At 40.2% G+C, this 15,052-nt stretch overlaps 1 protein-coding gene across 2 annotated transcripts in view; it reads left to right on the forward strand.

Annotated features, from left to right (window-relative positions):
* Window positions 1-2,265: 2,265 nt before the first annotated feature.
* TMEM45A (transmembrane protein 45A) overlaps window positions 2,266-15,052 on the forward strand; it is an 87,183-nt gene continuing 74,396 nt past the window's right edge. The window contains exon 1 of one of the 2 annotated variants that reach the window (XM_057502136.1): window positions 2,266-2,577. The gene's annotated coding sequence lies outside the window, so the exon portion shown is untranslated. The remainder of the gene's footprint in view (window positions 2,578-15,052) is intronic. The other variant, XM_036916511.2, reaches the window with a different exon arrangement.

Below are 15,052 nucleotides of genomic sequence, written 5' to 3' on the forward strand. Positions count from 1 at the left end.
GCTGCTAAGGGTGGAATTCTAGGATCCCACTTGGCCTCTGCTGGTGTGGGTGTGGGTGGAGCCACAGTTTCTCTGTGGTGGTTGGCTGGAGTAGAGCCACTACAGTCTAAATGTTTCCTGTCTTTCCAGGCTCCCCTTTCCTGGTTCTTTGGTTACAGAGAACAGGTTTGTTTTGGGCTCCAAGTCTGGGTCAATGGTACAAAAAGAAAACCCAGGGAACACACCATTCTTTCATTCCTTAGGTCCCTATATTCCTAGTACATCTGCCTTTTTCTTTCAAAGTCTTCCTGTGTTTGGTTATTCAAAGTCAGGATTTTTAGTTGTCCTAGCAGAAGAAATAGGGAAAATTATGAGTACTTTATCTTCTTTCCAGAAGGTCCCAGAAATCTTTTTTTAAAATAGATTTTGAGGAAGCTGTTCCAATGGTCAATAATATCAGAGGGCTATCAGTGGTAATGAGAGTGGAAGGTTGATCACATACCTTTACTATCAGTCTGTTGTTGTGTAGATTCTTCAATAAAAGGTGTATTAATATAAGATTACAAGTGTTGCAGAAAGCCAAAATCCTGATTAATTTAAAGAGCCAATCCTCCTCTGTGGGTTTCCTTGACTGCTAGAGGCTTGAGTGTTGTTAGTCCACTCACACATTTTTTTACTTGGTCACCAGGGCCTTGCATTTTTGGGGGACTTTGGAGGTGTGATAACATTGTAATCAGGGCTATATAGACTGAGGTCTGACTGGCACTATATAGACTCTAAGGTGGCCCCCAAAGTCTTTACCACCTGGCTTTTAGGAACACCAGGAGCCTGAGTAGACTCCAGGAGGTAAGGGCAGCTGCTAGCTGACATCCAGAAACAAACTGGAGACTCACCTCTACAGCTGCAAAGAAATGAATCCTGCCAACAACCTGAAGGAGATTGGAAGCAGATTCTCTACCAGTTGACTCCAGATGGGAATCTGCCTGACAGACACCTTAACTGAAGCCTTGAGACCTTGAGCAAAGGATCCATTCAGCCATATCTTTAGAAATTGCAATAATAAATGTGTGGTGTTTCAGGCTATTAAATTTGTGGTCATCTGTTACATAGCAATAGATAACAAGTCAACAAAGAAGACATCATGTATCCATAGAAAGCTTTTAACATCACAAAGTAGAGGCATTCTGACCTACCTTAGCAACTGGAAGTGACAAGTATATGTACCCACAGATGCAGTATTGAAAAAATATATTGGAGAGCTGGTGGCATGCTGGAATAGGCTTCTCTGCATCTTGGTGACCTGACCCGATAATGGGGATAATTATAATCTCTACTACATACGGTGGTTATAAGAATTAAATAAGATAATATGGGTAAAGCTATTAAGCACAGGGCTTGGCACCTTTCGTGGTGTGTGCCTAATGCGTGTTGCTCTCGTTATCTTAATATTTCAATATTTCACATTTTTATTGATGGAATTATGACAATTGATTTGCAGCCCCCCTCTACTACCTTTTCCCCACAAACGAATCAACCAACCAGTCAACCCTTCAAAGACTTCCCTAGGATCAAAGCATTGTTTTGTGCAGTCCTGTCTAAATTTTCCTAGGACAAAGCAATAGTTCTCGTTTTCCTACAACCACCTCCACCCAGCAAAAAAAACCAAACTACCACGTCTTGCAACCCAGTAACCAACCCTGGGCTTCTCCGCAGAAACCATCACTTTTCAGGTCAATAAGTGAAGGATTCATTAAGGTTTTTCTGCCGACTTAAGAATACTGCCCCCAAGGAACAGGCTCTTGAATTTTATTTTTCCCTCTCTGGGGAAAGTGGGGAGAGTGAAGTCCTGAGGCGTGGCCTGAACGCCCGTTGGGGCGTTGTCATTCCGGAGCCCCAGTTCCTTCCACTTGGAAACGTAGGGGATCTAAGCGAGCGACCGACGCGCCTGAATCCAAGAACAGGCTGAAATCATCGTATTTAAGCAAACCATCCTGACGAAAGGATGGGCACAGCACGCTCCAGGGCCGAGTGCGGAAGGGCCCTCCCGGCCTCGGGCCCCTCCAGGGCGCGCTGCGCCGCCGAGTGCCACATCAGCTCCCGCGCCGCACTTCCAGGTTCCCTTCCAGGATGGAGCGACCGAGCCCGGCGGGCGGGGGCGGGCCAGACCCGCGGGAGTGGCGGGCCGGCCGGCCAATAAGCGGTAAGCGAGGAGCCGCGGCCACCAATGAGAGGGAGTTCGGGCAGCTCGGCCTCAGGTTCGTGTCCCACGGGGGAACCAGATGAGGCACATCTGGACGGCTGCACGAAAGAGCTGCGCGGCCCTTTGGCTGCCCGGACGTCAGCTGAGCACGTCCCCCACGTCCTCCTAGCCACTTACTATTTATTCATTTCCCAAAGAGGCAACCAGGAACCCAAGCTTAGAACTTTTTTTTTTTTTTTACCCCTAATGGGAGACGGGGCTAGGTCCCATCCAACGCAGTTTAATTTTCATGGGGCTCTGGGATCAAAAGAACAGAAACGGCAACAAAAGCCCAGCCGCTGTCTGATTTAAAACTGGCAAAGTGGGAAAAATAGTGTTGAGTAAACAGACCGAGTTGGGTAAGTTTTGGATACGTGCTGGATCTCGCATTTCTCCCGCTGTGATCTCTATTCCTGTGTTTCTTTGCTGTTCTCACCAGCCTTCTCTTCAGGGAAAGAAAAATATCGCTTGCTGCAAAAACTGCACAGACTCTCGGCCTCCTTCCCTTCTGCTTTGCTAACATTTTACGTTTTTTTTTCATTTGTATGCTATTTAAAAATTTTCTGAGAACAGAAATTTAAGTGGTATACGGTTGTAAACCTCTCCTAACTTCAAAGTTGAATCTACTGGTAAATTTATTTTTCTATTTTCTTAAGTTTATTTTTCTATTTTCTTCCTGTGAGAACAGAGAATACATTTGTAAAGTTGAAATCTTTATCTACCAGGACTGCTGTTTCCATAGAATATTGAGAAAATTATCTTGTTTGTTCAGAATTAACAAAACTTTTTCTTCTGTTAATAGTATGTTTAGTATAAAGTTATTTAAATGATGAATTCCTGTTTTTCACTTACATGTGAATGTAGTTGTAACCCAAATACAACTTTCTATATTCTTTCCATACTGGAAGGCTCAAATGCCTTTTTGGTTGTTAAAAAAACACATAAGCATGTGATGGACAACTGTGCATTAATAACCTTATAATTATATGTTAATCACATGATTCTATCAAAATAATATTCAGTGATTGTTAGCTGTATATACTTGCAGATGGTTCTGGTATATATTTCAGGATTTAGAAATGGAAATTATGGCAAATATTGAACTAGGTGAATGACCTGAGGCTCATTCCATTCAAGATATCTATAATTCTGTTTAGGCAAAGTTTTGGATTTGAGACTGTCATATGTTGTTTACTGTCATGTTGGATATGGCCAGAATTTATCTTTAATTTCTGGCTCAGAAAGCAGTAGGTGGGAATTCAGTGCCATACATGCAAGCTGCAGAGTGTGTTCTTGATTCAGAAAGGCAGTGCATGCAGTGGGTAGAAGAACAGTGGAAGTGGTTTTCATAGATGCCTGGTTAAGGTATGGTGTTGCAAAGCAACAATGTAGGAGCCAACCAGCCTGTTCAGTTCACAGCCACACTGTCCAACTTTAGGCAGGGTACTCAGCCCATCTGTGCCTGTTTTCTCCTCTGAAATGTGGAGATAGTAATAGCACTTACCTCATGGAGTTGTCTTGAGGACTGAATTAACATATGTTAACTAGACTAGTTCTGGTGCTTGCCTTCCTTCCCAGTTTCCCCTGCTACACACCAGTTTCCCTGAACGCCATTCTGACCTCTGCATTATCTACTACTATTTACTGAGTGCTGACCTCTTGTCAGGGATGCACTGCGTAAGACCTTAATGTAGTCACTTTTTTCAGTATAGTACACTAAGCACACAGACTTTTTAAAATTGAAATTTAGTTGATATATAATATTATACTGGTTTCAGGTGTAGAACAGTGATTTAATGGTTATATATACTACTAATTGCTTACCACAGTAAGTGTAGTCACCATCTTTCGACATACAAAGAAAAGATATTACAATACTATTGATTGTAGTCCCTATGCTGTACTTTCATCCTTGAGTCTTATTTTACAACTGGAAGTTTGTATCTCATTATCTCCTTCACCTGTTTTGCCCATCCCCCCAATCCCTTCCCCAGTGGAAACAACCAGGCTATTCCTGTGTTTATGAGTCTGTTTCTGCTTTGTTTGTTTTGTTTTTAAGATTCCACATATAAGTGAAATCATATGGTATTTGTCTTTCTCTGTCTGACTTATTTCACTTAGCATAATACCCTCTAGGTCCATCCATGTCATCACAAATGGCAAGATTTTATTCTTTCTGTGGCCGAATAATATTCCATTGTGTATATGTACCACATCGTCTTTATCCATTCATCTACTGATGGGCACTTAGGTGCTTGCATATCTTGGCTATTGAAAATAATGCTGTGAAAACACAGCAGTACATTTATCTTTTCAAATTAGTGATTTATTTTCTTTGGGCAAATTCCCATAAATGGAATTACTGGGTCATATGGTATTTCTATTTTTAGGCTTTTGAGAGACCTCCATATTGCTTTCCCTAGTGGCTACACCAAAGTGTAGGAGGGTTCCCTTTTCTTCACATCCTCACCAACACTTGTTATTTCTTATCTTTCTGATACTAGCTATTCTGCCTGGTGTGAGGTGATATCTAATTTAAGCACACAGACTTTGGAGTCAGACTGTGAGGGTTTCAATCCCAGATTGACTTCTTACTAGTGTACCTTGAGTAAGTCCCTTTCTTTAGGAGGAGGTTTTATTATTTATAAAGTAGGGTTATTAATAATCATTAAATGAGAAAATCCATAAAAAGAATTTGGTGTAATGTTTGGTTCAAAGTAAAATGTGTATATATAAGCAATTCATTTTTTTACTGTGGTAAAATAAACATAACATACCCATTATAGCAATTTCTAAGTGTACAGTTCAGTGGCATTAAGTGCACTGACATTGTTGTCCAGCCATCACCACTATCCATCTCCACAACTTTTTCATCTAACTGACACTCCATACACATTAAATAATAACTCTCTATTACACTCCCCCACTAGCCCCTGGGCAACCACCATTCTACTGTCTCTCTGAATATGACTATTCTGTGTACCTCATATATGTGGAATTATGGAACATTTGTCCTTTTATGACTGGCTTATTTCATGTAGCATAATGTCTTCCGGGTTCATCCATGTTATAGCATGTGTCAGGATTTCATGGCTTTTTAAGGCTGAATAATATTCAATGGTATATGTATGCCACATTTGGTCTATCCATTCATCTATTGATAGACATTTGGGTTGTTTCTATCATTGATGGTTAATTTTGTGTGTGTCAACTTGGTTAGGCCACAGTAACCAAATATTTGGCCAAATCTTATTCTAGATTTTATTTTAAAGATGAAGTTAACATTTAAGTCAGTAGAGTTGAGTAGAGTAGATTAATTTCCATAATGTGAATGGGCCTCATCCAGTCAGTTGAAGGCCTTGATAGAAAAAGACTGATCTCCCTTGAGCAAGAGGGAATTCTTCCAGCAGCCTTTGGACTTGAACTGCAGCATCATCTCTTCCCTGGGTTTTCAGCTTACCCTGAAGATTATGGGCTTGTCAGTCTCTGTAATCATGTGAGCCAATTCCTAAAATAAGTCCCCCACCCCCATATATATATTTATACATTCTGTTGGTTCTATTCTCTGGAAAACCCTAATATGTCATCTTTTGATTATTGTGAATAATGCTGCTATGAATGCTGGTATACAACTATCTGTTGGAGTTCTTGCTTTCAATTCTTTTCGGTATATACCCAGAAGTGGATTTACAGAATCATAAAGTAATTATGAGAAGAATAAAAAAGTATCCAGTGCCCAACGGCAAAACTCACCATGTCTGAAACCCTACAGTAATAAAGCAGTTGTGTTTAAAATGGAAATACACTGTCCCTGACTGTCATGGAGATGTACTTCCATGTACATTTTTTTTTTGAGAGGGCATCTCTCATATTTATTGATCAAATGGTTGTTAACAACAATAAAATTCTGTATAGGGGACTCAATGCTCAGTGCACAATCCGTAATCCACCCCAAGCCTAATTCTCATTGGTCTCCAACCTTCTGAAGCATAACGAACAAATTCTTACATGGTGAACAAATTCTTACATAGTGAATAAGTTCTTACATGGTGAACAGTACAAGGGCAGTCATCACAGAAACTTTCGGTTTTGATCACACATTATGAACTATAAACAATCAGGTCAAATATGAATATTTGTTTGATTTTTATACTTGATTTATATGTGAATACCACATTTCTCCCTTATTATTATTATTATTATTTTTAATAAAATGCTGAAGTGGTAGGTAGATGCAAGATAAAGGTAGAAAACATAGTTTAGTGCTGTAAGAGAGCAAATGTAGATGATCAGGTGTGTGCCTGTAGACTATGTGTTAATCCAAGCTAGACAAGGGCAATAAAACATCCACGTATGCAGAAGATTTCTCTCAGAACAGGGATGGGGTGAGGTTCTAAGCCTCACCTCTGTTGATCCCCAATTTCTCACCTGATGGCCCCCCTGCGACTGTGCCTGTCTTAGGTTGTTCCTCCCTTGAGGAATCTTACCCGTCTCTGGCTAACCAGTCATCTTCCAGGGCCATACAGGGAAATGTAAAGTTGGTAAGTGAGAGAGAGGCAATATTGTTTGAAAAGGTTAGCTTTTTACTTCTTTGCAGATTTATGCCCTGTGGCTTTTATGCCCCAGTATTTGTTTTGAGGTATCTTTATCACTTGGAAGAATTATGATACTTGGTAAATTCGATTTGAGGCACGAATTCTATTTAAGGGTTGTAATTAGGAAGGAAGAAGAAAAGCTATAGGAGTAGCAGACAGAAGAAAACATGGGAAGGTTGATTATTTCTTTGCCATATCTTCTTGTAGAGTAACTTCAGCATGTATAGGTTTTAAGCTACTACTTAAATTGCACACACACATTAACATAATAGGAGTATAGTTACATAACCAAAGCATACCTGTAATAACCAGCCATCTCAAGTGAAACCAAGAAAACCACTTAGGCACCCTAGGCATTTGTGAAAACTTATCTATGATATGGTGGATATTGTCCAACTGAACTTGAACAGTCTGAGAGAATTCAGACAAATTAAAACAACCCATTCCTGGGGGCTGTTCACATCCCATATGTTCTTTTAACAGTAGATAGTCTGTAGTCGTAAGATTTTGGAGCGCTACAACTTGCACTTCTCCTAATTCTTGGTTGAGTTCCAACAGTATAGATCCAGTCAAATTTGTTGTTTTACTGTATGCACAGGCCAGCTTAGATATCTCCTTCTTCATTCCAATGGCAAGTCCAGGAACTGGTGGGATGAATGCAGCTACAACTGCAGCATCACCTGGATCTTTGTTGAGGTTTTTTGATGATCAGCTTCTGCTATGAGTCTTCCAGAGAGTGCTGATGTTGGAAGTTCTTCTTCATATCGTATCTTAGTTCATTTTCTGGGTAGCCAAATTAGGCTTTGATCCTCTGTATAAACACAAACAGACCCTTTGCCCACACTTTGATATGCCCTTTATACCCTTGTGTAGAACTCACTGGAGGTCACCACACAGGAACTGTTAGTCCATTCTTGGGTTCTGTGATTCCGCTGCTGTTTTGTTCCTTCAGTTTTTCCTTTGTTCTTATACTCCACAGATGAGTGAAATCATTTGGTATTTCTCTTTCTCCACTTGGCTTATTTCAATGAGCATGATACCCTCCAGCTCCATCCCTGTTGCTGCAAATGGTAGGATTTGCCCTCTTCTTATGGCTGAGTAGTATTCCAGTGTGTATATGTACCACGTCTTCTTTATCCATTCATCTATCAATGGACATTTAGGTTGCTTCCAATTCTTGGCTATTGTAAATAGTGCTGCGATAAACATAGGGGTGCATCTGTCTTTCTCAAACTTGATTGCTGCGTTCTTAGGGTAAATTCCTAGGAGTGGAATTCCTGGGTCAAATGGTAAGTCTGTTTTGAGCATTTTGATGAACCTCCATAATGCTTTCCACAATGGTTGAACTAATTTACATTCCCACCAGCAGTGTAGGAGGGTTCCCCTTTCTCCACAGCCTCGCCAACATTTGTTGTTGCTTGTCTTTTGGATGGCAGCCATCCTTACTGGTGTGAGGTGATACCTCATTGTGGTTTTAATTTACATTTCTCTGATAATTAGTGATGTGGAGCATCTTTTCATGTGTCTGTTGGCCATCTGTATTTCTTTTTTGGAGAACTTTCTGTTCAGTTCCTCTGCCCATTTTTTAATTGGGCTATTTGTTTTTTGTGTGTTGAGGCGTGTGAGCTCTTTATATATTCTGGACGTCAAGCCTTTATCGGATGTGTCATTTTCAAATATATTCTCCCATACTGTAGGGTTCCTTTTTGTTCTATTGATGGTGTCTTTTGCTGTACAGAAGCTTTTCAGCTTAATATAGTCCCACTTGTTCATTTTTGCTGTTGTTTTACTTACCCGGGGAGATATGTTCAAGTAGAGGTCACTCATGTTTATGTCTAAGAGGTTTTTGCCTATGTTTTTTTCCAAGAGTTTAACAGTTTCATGACTTACATTCAGGTCTTTGATCCATTTTGAATTTACTTTTGTATATGGGGTTAGACAATGGTCCAGTTTCATTCTCCTACATCTAGCTGTCCAGTTTTGTCAGCACCATCTGTTGAAGAGACTGTCATTTCGCCATTGTATGTTCATGGCTCCTTTATCAAATATTAATTGACCATATATATTTGGGTTAATGTCTGGAGTCTCTAGTCTGTTCCACTGGTCTGTGGCTCTGTTCTTGTGCCAGTACCAAATTATCTTGATTACTATGGCTTTATAGTAGAGCTTGAAGTTGGGGAGTGAGATCCCCCCTACTTTATTCTTCTTTCGCAGGATTGCTTTGGCTATTCGGGGTCTTTGGTGTTTCCATATGAATTTTTGAATTATTTGTTCCAGTTCATTGAAGAATGTTGCTGGTAATTTGATAGGGATTGCATCAAATCTGTATATTGCTTTGGGCAGGATGGCCATTTTGACGATATTAATTCTTCCTAGCCACGAGCATGGGTTGAATTTCCATTTGTTAGTGTCCTCTTTAATTTCTCTTAAGAGTGACTTGTAGTTTTCAGAGTATAGGTCTTTCACTTCTTTGGTTAGATTTATTCCTAGGTATTTTATTCTTTTTGATGCAATTGTGAATGAAATTGTTTTCCTGATTTCTCTTTCTATTGGTTCATTGTTAGTGTATAGGAAAGCTACAGATTTCTGTGTGTTAATTTTGTATCCTGCAACTTTGCTGTATTCCGATATCAGTTCTAGTAGTTTTGGGGTGGAGTCTTTAGGGTTTTTTATGTACAATATCATGTCATCTGCAAATAGTGACAGTTTAACTTCTTCTTTACCAATCTGGATTCCTGGTATTTCTTTGTTTTGTCTGATTGCCGTGGCTAGGACCTCCAGTACTATGTTAAATAGCAGTGGGGAGAGTGGGATTCCCTGTCTAGTTCCCGATCTCAGAGGAAAAGCTTTCAGTGTCTCCCTGTTCAGTATAATGTTGGCTGTGGGTTTATGATATATGGCCTTTCTTATGTTGAGGTACTTGCCCTCTATTCCCATTTTGCTGAGAGTTTTTATCATGAATGGATGTTGAACTTTGTCAAATGCTTTTTCAGCATCTATGGAGATGATCATGTGGTTTTTGTCTTTCTTTTTGTTGATGTGGTGGATGATGTTGATGGATTTTCGAATGTTGTACCATCCTTGCATCCCTGGGATGAATCCCACTTGGTCATGGTGTATGATCCTTTTGATATACTTTTGTATTCGGTTTGCTAATATTTTATTAAGTATTTTTGCATCTACATTCATCAGGGATATTGGTCTGTAATTTTCGTTTTTGGTGGGGTCTTTGCCTGGTTTTGGTATTAGGGTGATGTTAGCTTCATAGAATGAGTTTGGGAGTGTCCCCTCCTCCTCTATTTTTTGGAAAACTTTAAGGAGAATGGGTATTATGTCTTCCCTGTGTGTCTGATAAAATTCTGAGGTAAATCCATCTGGCCCGGGGGTTTTGTTCTTTGGTAGTTTTTTGATTACCGCTTCAATTTCGTTGCTGGTAATTGGTCTGTTTAGATTTTGTTTCTTTCTGGGTCAGTCTTGGAAGTTTGTACTTTTCTAGAAAGTTGTCCATTTCTCCTAGGTTTCCCAGCTTGTTAGCATATCGGTTTTCATAGTATTCTCTAATAATTCTTTGTATTTCTGTGGGGTCATCGTGATTTTTCCTTTCTCGTTTCTGATACTGTTGATTTGTGTTGAGTCTCTTTTCTTCTTAATAAGTCTGGCTAGAGGCTTATCTATTTTGTTTATTTTCTCGAAGAACCAGCTCTTGGTTTCATTGATTTTTGCTATTGTTTTATTATTCTCAATTTTGTTTATTTCTTCTCTGATCTTTATTATGTCCCTCCTTCTGCTGACCTTAGGCCTCATTTGTTCTTCTTTTTCCAATTTCGATAATTGTGATGTTAGACTATTCATTTGGGATTGTTCTTGCTTCTTCAAGTGTGCCTGGATCGCTATATACTTTCCTCTTAAGACTGCTTTCACTGTGTCCCACAGAAGTTGGGGCTTTGTGTTGTTGTTGTCATTTGTTTCTATATATTCCTTGAACTGTATTTTAATTTGTTCGTTGATCCATTGATTATTTAGGAGCATGTTGTTAAGCTTCCATGTGTTTGTGAGCCTTTTTGTTTTCTTTGTAGAATTTATTTCTTGTTTTATACCTTTGTGGTCTGAAAAGTTGGTTTGTAGAATTTCAATATTTTGGATTTTGCTGAGGCTCTTTTTGTGGGCTAGTATGTGGTCTATTCTGGAGAATGTTCCATGTACACTTGAGAAGAATGTATATCCTGTTGCTTTTGGATGAGGGAGTTCTATAGATGTCTATTAGGTCAATCTGTTCTACTGTGTTGTTCAGTGCTTCCATGTCCTTACTTATTTTCTGCCCGGTGGATCTGTCCTTTGGGGTGATTGGTGTGTTGAAGTCTCCTAGAATGAAAGCATTGCAGTCTATTTCCCCCTTTAGTTCTGTTAGTATTTGTTTCACATATGCTGGTGCTCCTGTGTTGGGTGCGTATATATTTAGAATGGTTATATCCTCTTGTTGGACTGAGCCCTTTATCATTATGTAGTGTCCTTCTTTATCTCTTGTTACTTTCTTTGTTTTGAAGTCTATTTTGTCTGATATTAGTACTGCCACCCCTGCTTTCTTCTCACTGTTGTTTGCCTGAAATATGTTTTTCCATCCCTTGACTTTTAGTCTGTACATGTCTTTGGGTTTGAGCTGAGTTTCTTGTAAGCAGCATATAGATGGGTCTTGCTTTTTTATCCATTCTATTACTCTGTGTCTTTTGATTGGTGCATTAAGTCCATTTACATTTCGGGTGACTATTGAAAGATATGTATTTATTGCCATTGCAGGCTTTAAATTTGTGGTTACCAATGGTTCAAGGTTAGCCTCTTTAGTATCTTACTGCCTAACTGAGCTCGCTTATTGAGCTGTTATATACACTGTCTGGAGATTCTTTTCTTCTCTCCGTTCTTATTCCTCCTCCTACATTCTTCATATTTTGGGTGTTTTGTTCTGTGCTCTTTCTAGGAGTGCTCCCATCTAGAGCAGTCCTTGTAAGATGCTCTGTAGAGGTGGTTTGTGGGAAGCAAATTCCCTCAGCTTTTGCTTGTCTGGGAATTGTTTAATCCCGCCATCATATTTAAATGATAGTCGTGCTGGATACAGTATCCTTGGTTCAAGGCCCTTCTGTTTCATTGCATTAAAAATATCATGGCATTCTCTTCTGGCCTGTAGGGTTTCTGTCGAGAAGTCTGGTGATAGCCTGATGGGTTTTCCTTTATAGGTGACCTTTTTCTCTCTAGCTGCCTTTAAAACTCTTTCCTTGTCCTTGATCTTTGCCATTTTAATTATTATGTGTTTTGGTGTTGTCCTCCTTGGATCCTTTCTGTTGGGGGTTCTGTGTATTTCTGTGGTCTGTTCAATTATTTCCTCCCCCAGTTTGGGGAATTTTTCAGCAATTATTTCTTCCAAGATACTTTCCATCCCTTTTCCTCTCTCTTCTTCTTCTGTTACCCCTATAATACGGATATTATTCCTTTTGGATTGGTCACACAGTTCTCTTAGTATTCTTTCCTTCCTGGAGATCCTTTTATCTCTCTCTATGTCAGCTTCTATGTGTTCCTGTTCTCTGGTTTAAATTCCATCGATGGCCTCTTTCATCTTATCCATTCTGCTTATAAATCCTTCCAGAGTTTGTTTCATTTCTGTAATCTCCTTCCTGGCATCTGTGATCTCCCTCCGGACTTCATCCCATTTCTCTTGCATATTTCTCTGCATCTCTGTCAGCATGTTTATGATTTTTATTTTGAATTCTTTGTCAGGAAGACTGGTTAGGTCTGTCTCCTTCTCTGGTGTTGCCTCTGTGATCTTGGTTTGCCTGTAATTTTTTCTTTTTATGGTGATAGGAATAGTTTGCAGAGCTGGGACGAGTGACGTCTGGAAGAACTTTCCTTCTTGTTGGTTTGTGGCCTTCCTCTCCTGGGAGAACAGCGACCTCTAGTGGCTTGTGCTAGGCAGCTGCACGCAGACAGGGCTTCTGCATCCTGCCCGGCTGCTATGGAGTTTATCTCTGCTGTTGCTGTGGGCGTGGCCTGGCCTGGGCTGCCCCTTCGTGAGGCGCTGGGTTCTCGCAGGTGTGGATGTGGTCTGGATGTTGTCCTGTGTCCTCTGGTCTTTATTCTAGGAAGAGTTGTCTTTGTTATATTTTCATAGATATATGTGGTTTTGGGAGGAGATTTCCTCTGCTCTACTCATGCCGCCATCTTGGCTCCGCCCCTATGTACATTTTTATATGATTAAAAAGTGAAACAGTGTAACATTTTGTACATGACAAGTCAGAGTCTGTGAAACTATGGTCTGTGTTTGTATTTACTTTGGCTCTGAGATAGCATTTCCTCTTTGAAGTCTATTGTGGTCCTTTAAAATACTTTATATATGTTCACTAAGTCTACACTCCCCATTAGATTATGGTAAGGTAAACCCAGCTAGGAATAATACTGTCCAAATGCATCATGTATCCTAGGTTGGACTTAGGAGTCGGTAGTAATGAGTTGAGTGTGAGATAAGACTAATTTGCTGAAGCCAATGTGTGACTCAGAATCAAAGGCCTTAGAGAGCAGCAAGGGTCAATGTCTGCTGACAGGTCTAAGGGGGCTGGCTAAGCCATGGTCCAGAGCCGGGAGCCTTGGAAACCCAAAAGGGGCATCTAGAAAGGGAGGTCAGCAGTGTCCTGTTAAGACTGTGAGTTGGGATGTGGTTTCATTATCAGAGAGAGGTTTGAGGCTGGGTTAGAGAGGGATGCTCTGGATCATGCATGGGCTTTAAGCTCTGGAGTTCTATAACTGAGCTTCAGGTTTTGAGCCTGGGCTGTCTCTTCTCTCTTTGAGAATTGGACACTCTCCGTTTCTCTGATCCACCACCTCTCTGAAGTCCAGTCTGACACCCTGATTTCTGGATATCTCTACTTAAATGCTCTGCTACTAGAACAGACACGTTTTCCTCAGTTTGGGTGCTGCTGAGCACCTTGACATTCTTTTCCCACTCTGCTTGTAAAGATATATGGCTTTTCTTCACACAACTTATGAATCTCTTGGACGCTGGAAAGTTACTGTTCCTTAAAATGTTGTAGCCCAGATCAGTTCTTGGGAGAGTTCCTACTTAAAGATGATGACAAGGTATCATTACCATTATGTGACAGAAATTTTACTTTTGGTGGGTGATTGGGACTGATTAGGGGATTGGGATCAGTCTTTGGGAAAACTGTAAGTCAGTTGGTCTTTTAAAGTAGGGGTTTTAAAGTCATGTTTTTACCTAGAGAGGAGGCTTTCAATCAGAGACCTTGGAAAACTTTATTCCCAATGTTGACTGTACTGGGGATTGGGTAACTACAAGTGAGATGTAGGTTCTCAGGGCAGAAATGATGCACTTGCAGAATTTAATAATAAAAACAGTAACAGCAACAGTAGATGGTGGATAGAATAAGTTCATTACTTTAATTTTCTTCACATCAGCATTGATTAGAGGAGGGTCTGTTCCTGTCTGGTGTTTTCCAATGAGGGAGAAAGAGGGAGAGATACCAGAGAGATTAAGAGAGCACAGGTGAGAGCTTTCTGCCTCTATCTGATGGGCTCAGGACTGCCTTCTGTGTACTCTGCACATATTTGGGGCCATCAGCCTACAAGGGAGATGCAATCAAGGGTAAAGATTATGGTTTCTGGAGAGATACGTGTGAAAAACTTGATATAATCTAATTGTCTTGTTAATTGTGGTAAGTGTTGTTTTTATTTTTGGCATTATTTTTATTTATGCTTTCTGGTGGTAATGAGTAAGAGAGGGCGGGGTGAGTGAAAGACTACTTCTGTGCCCTCCTAAGAGGTTCCATCTGATTGGATCTTGGATAGGGGCTTAGAATGTGAAACCAGTGAAGGGGGCAGGAGCCTTGTACTCTGCCTCACTCTCAGGCTCATTTCCATGTACTCACTTTGTCTCTGTCCTTTACTCTCATTCTACTTCCTCGCAAAGCCATGATTGTCCTTCTGTCAGCAGCTTTCTCCAGGGCCTCATGTACACAGACATTGCTCAGCATTCAGAAGAGGCTATGATGTGATATTTTCCCTCCTTTTTTCTGTGGTTCTGATTTTTGGGTTGTATACAGAATTTCATACTACTCTAGCAATCTTTCTTTAATTTTTCTAAAATGAAGAGAACCCAATTTTCCCTCTAATGTCTTGAGAAAAGGAGATTTTGTAAAGGTAGGAGTGGAAAGAAGTCAACTGAGGAGATGTTTTGATTTTG

This window comes from Manis pentadactyla, chromosome 1, assembly GCF_030020395.1.
Source record: "Manis pentadactyla isolate mManPen7 chromosome 1, mManPen7.hap1, whole genome shotgun sequence".
Lineage (NCBI taxonomy): Eukaryota > Metazoa > Chordata > Mammalia > Pholidota > Manidae > Manis > Manis pentadactyla.